The sequence below is a fragment of the Elephantulus edwardii genome, unplaced genomic scaffold (assembly GCF_000299155.1).
Source record: "Elephantulus edwardii isolate Elephantulus edwardi_28Jun2011 unplaced genomic scaffold, EleEdw1.0 scaffold00120, whole genome shotgun sequence".
NCBI classification, from domain to species: Eukaryota; Metazoa; Chordata; class Mammalia; order Macroscelidea; family Macroscelididae; genus Elephantulus; species Elephantulus edwardii.
Window position 1 is genome coordinate 6933921 of NW_006399870.1, and position 4744 is coordinate 6938664.

The window sequence follows — 4744 nt, forward strand, 5'->3', positions numbered from 1 at the left end:
CTGATGCTGCCAATTGGTCCAGTGGCGGGAATCTTTGTCTTTTTGACATTGAGCCTCAAGCCATATTGGAGGCTGCAGTCCTTGACCCTCTGCAGCAGGTGCTTCAGGTCCTCCTCAGTTTCAGCAAGCAGGGTTGTGTCATCTGCGTAATGTAGCTTGCAAAAATGGTTTAAGTATAGTAGATTTTGAGGATGGCACTGGATCTGAGATTGGACAGTATTTTTTTTGTTTTACACCTAGAGGTCTTAGTATTAGAGTCAAGTTTTTAAGTAACAACATGATATTTTCATGTGCACTGTTAAGTTTGAATCCATTGCTGTGGATATTATGTCAGTCCCACTCAGTGAGTTTCCCTCAGTCTCACTGATCTTGTTTTACTGTATATTTTGTTCTTTTCTAACAATTGGATTTTCCTAATGATGTGTTCAAAGTCAGCATGTTGAAGTCTTGATATCTTCTCTTCTATAGAACAATCTAGATCTATTTCTTCTAATGTTGGCTTGTTTGATCGTCTGACAGTACATGCCGTATTTACTATTCTTCATCAATATTGCAATTTGAATGCATGTATTTAATTTAGATGACCTCAAAAGTCCATTTTAATTTTCATTTCTACATTTTAATTGCTGCTAGTAGCTGGTTATAGAAAGAATTCTAGATACAGTAAAATGGATAAACAAATAAAATACATAGCAGAAACATAATTACAAATAAGACCATAAAATCTCATAGAAAATCAAGGGAAATACTGCATCTGATATTTTCTTACTGTATAAATAATTTTTGTAGTTGTATAACAGTGGCTATTAATGGTATTTTATCTTCTCTCTACACTTACGTTAATAAGGCTGTGATTAGCATTTGACTTAATTTTCTTTGTTTATTTCATCTTCTGTATAGTACCTACTGTCAAGAAGAGGTTAAAGAAGCAATCATTGGATGAATAAGTAATTCCGTAGAGTGAGGGGGAGGGAAAGGTTTGTGTGAGTAGCTGTGGTGATAGTGAGTCGCTAACTTCAGGAAATCACTGAATAACTATCTCAGTCAAGATATTTGAAATCTTAAGTTTTAACAGTTGTTTTGATTAATACACACAGAAAACCTTTGACAAATGGAATGGAGAAATACTTTATATAAAGCTGTAATGACACAAAGAGTATCCTGGTGGTATACTGTTTTGCCCTTAGCATGTGCTAAACTGCATAATGTGTCAACATGTTACTCAACTCAAGGAGTCCTTTTTGTTGTCAATTGCCGATAAGACAGTTGGATAGCAATATCCAAAGCACTTTATTGCAGATCTGGGACAACAGGATCTCAAAAACTTTACTTTCATATAGAGTGGACATTGTCTTTTATACTTGGATTAAATGTTAAACTACTTAACATACTACTTTTGCTAGTTTAAAGTTAGGGAGCTCTGGTGGCTGCAACCCCAAAGACATTTGATCAGAGGCCCTCAGCCAGCTACTCTGAGAAGGAGAGAGAGAGAAAAGATGGGCAAACTCCTTCCATGTGATTAACTGCCTCTGAAAATCATAAGAGGGTCAGCTATGAGTCGGTTCCCCCTGGTACACAGCAATACAAACAACAGTATAAAGTTATAAGGTTTTGCATTCAAAGAGAACAGTAAACAGACAACTTGTGAAATAGTTAGTATATAGCTAAGAAAATATCATTTTAAAGAGGTAAATGTTAATCCAGGAAAGATGCATTTCCCTTCCTCGTAAACAAGCAGTTTAAGGTACAATTTACATATGAAGAGAAAAACAGTTTCAAAGAGATAAATGCTAATCTAGGAAAGATGCATTTCCTCTCCCAGTAAACAGACAGTTTAAAGTACTTTACACTACTAAAGAAATAGAGGGAAAAAATTACACCCCCCCCCAAAGAATTCTAGGGCAAAGGCTGGAGACAACTGATGTCAGTTTACAACTATAGGGTGTGTGTGTGTGTGTGTGTGTGTGTGTGTGTATAATCCTGAATTTATTAATTCCAACCAATCAAGCAGGGGGGGATCTGGTGGCCTAGGGGCAAGAAGCTGTTCTGCCATCCCAAAGGCACAAGGTTTGAGGCCACCAGTGGCTCTGAGGGAGAAGGATGAGCAATCTCCTCCCATGTGATTAACAGCTTCTGAAAACAAAATGGGGTTTTCTATTTGTTGGTTCTGACTCTATGGTATACAACAGCAAGAACAATAGCAGTAGTTTTAATACAATCCAAGGGACAAAGATGGGCAGTCTCTTCCAGTAAAGATGTGCCAGAGACCTGATGGAGGGTGACTTTGAGTCAGGATGGACTTCATGGCAGAGGGTTTTTTTGCTTTTGCAAAACACAAATTCTCTCTAAGTTTATGTAATCACCTGTACTTTTCAACTTTACTTCTGTCTCAATATTTTCTTTTTGATCATCCAGGGAATCCAGATAATAGGATGCCAGACCAAAAATCGAGAGCTTCCTAACTGTTGCATAATAAAGAAAAAGGGAGAACATATTTATCACATATTTGGAAACAAAAGAATTAGCCTTGAAGTGGTCTGTTTTGGGGCTCATCACAAAGTGCAGGTGTGAATCCAGTTTAAATAAGGAAGCTCCTTTTCAATAACTCCTTTGTAACAACTTCCTCTCCTTCTTGTCATAACCTCCTCCCTCACTTTGTTCCCCTATCCAGAATCCAGATAGACTAAAAGGCTGATTTATCTCTTCAACTCTGAATTTTAAAGGGTAGGACTAACTGTGATCAAACTATTAATATTCATAACCTGTCAGTGAATGTTGACAGATTAATTATGCAACATAGTATGAAAATCAGCAGGCAGCTTGGACATTCAGTGGCAAAGTTCATGTATTAATAACTCAGCAGGGTGGCTCACCCATGCATGCCCCCTGGGGCTCCACAACAGCCCTCCTCTTTTAAAGGTAAAGGCTTGGTTTTCAGGTAAAGGCTTGGTTTCATTCTCTTCATAGCGCACCTTAGCATCTTTTTGAATATCAATAGTTATGTCCTTTCAACCTCTTTGTGAAACACTCAAGCTAGACCCAAGAGTACTAACTGAAAAGGTTGTGCCTCCCTGAAAGCTGACCACTAAACCAGACAACACTGGTACAAACCTTTATAAAAAATACATGTCATGGAGAAGACCCAACTCAGGTTCCAGATGGATACTTTCTGCAAGGAGCACTCACAGAATGGGGATTTCTCGCCCCCCACCCCCAATGGTTATAAAGAATTGTTAGTTGGTAAGAGTAGCTTTTGCCTGTAACTCACTGCTTGGAAGTGAGTTCAACAAAATTAATGAATGCAATTCTAGTCTTCAGGGAACTTATGTTTTAGTTGAAGTAAGACTCCAATACGGAGAGGAAGCTTGATGAAGAGAAAGTCTTCCCAACCCCAGAGCTGTTAGTCTCTTTTGATAAGTAACTTTGCTCCTATGAACTTCACATTTCTCCAGTGATGATGAAGCTTATACCTCACGGACTTAACTTCTGTAAGATAAAACAGAATACATTGAAAAGAGTAATGTCGCTGTGGCTGCCCTGTACTGGCTCCTGATCTGCTTGACCTATAATTCCAAATAATGGAACATGTCTTAGCCACAGGCATTCTGTTTGTAAATGGAATTATAATAATACTTGACACCAGAAAGTATTATATAGGTTGTCTATGGCATAGTAGGGTGGTCTGGTGGCTCAGTGGCAAGGAGCTGTGCTGCAATCCCAAAGGCATGCAGTTCAAATCCACCAGCTGCTCCGTGGGAGAAGGATGGACAATCTCCTCCCATGCAATTAACTGCCTCTGAAAACCTTCTGGAGGGTCAGCTATGGGCCAGTTCCAACTCGATGGTACATAGTAACAACATGGCATATTGATAAAGAATTGCACTGTCAATTCAAAGGCACATGGCTTGAATAAAGCTCCAGAAGAGAGAAGTTGGGCAGCCTCTTCCCGTCTATTCACTGTCTCTGAAAACTCACTATAAGATCAGCTGTGAGTCAGTTCTGATTTGACAGTACACAACAATAACAGCAAAACACACCTAACAAATATTAGCATAATATTAATAACTATGTTATGTTGTTATAGTTGTTGTTGTTATGTGCCATTGAGTCGTTTTCGACTCATAGAGACCCTATGCACAACAGCTCTAAACCCTGCAATATCCTGAGCCAACCACACCGCCTCCAACACACCCATCCCGATTACCCCAGTCACCGAATCAATCCATCTCATAGAGGGTCTTCCCATCCAGCTTGGTTTAATCCTCTCCAAGATGAATCTGCTTCTTTTCCCGACAGTCCATGGTATATTCAGCACTCTTCTCCAGCACTACAGCTCAAAAGCATCCACTCTCCATCTGTCCTCCCTAGTCATTGTCCAACTCTCTGATGCATAACAAGCAATTGAAAATGCCATGGCCTGTATCAGGCGCACCTTCGTCTCCAGAGAGACACCGTTGCTCCTGAGTACTTTACAGAGGTCCCTAACGGCAGACTTTCCCATCGCAATACGCTTTTTGATTTCCTGACTGCTGGTGCCAAGAGTGTTGACTGTGGAGCTGAGCAAACTGAAGCTGTGAACAGTCGCAATCTCTTCGCCATCCATCCTGATGTTGCCAATTGGTCCAGTGGTGAGAATCTTTGTCTTCTTGACATTGAGCCTCAGTCCATACTGAAGGCTACAGTCCTTGACCCTTCGCAGCAAGTGCATGAGGTCCTTCTCAATTTCAGCAAGCAGGGTTGTGTC

The 4744-nt window shown here is 40.0% G+C and overlaps 1 protein-coding gene across 2 annotated transcripts in view; it reads left to right on the forward strand.

The window, feature by feature from the left end:
- OPCML (opioid binding protein/cell adhesion molecule-like) overlaps positions 1-4744 on the forward strand; it is a 1241366-nt gene that overhangs the window by 343372 nt on the left and 893250 nt on the right. The window lies entirely within an intron of this gene.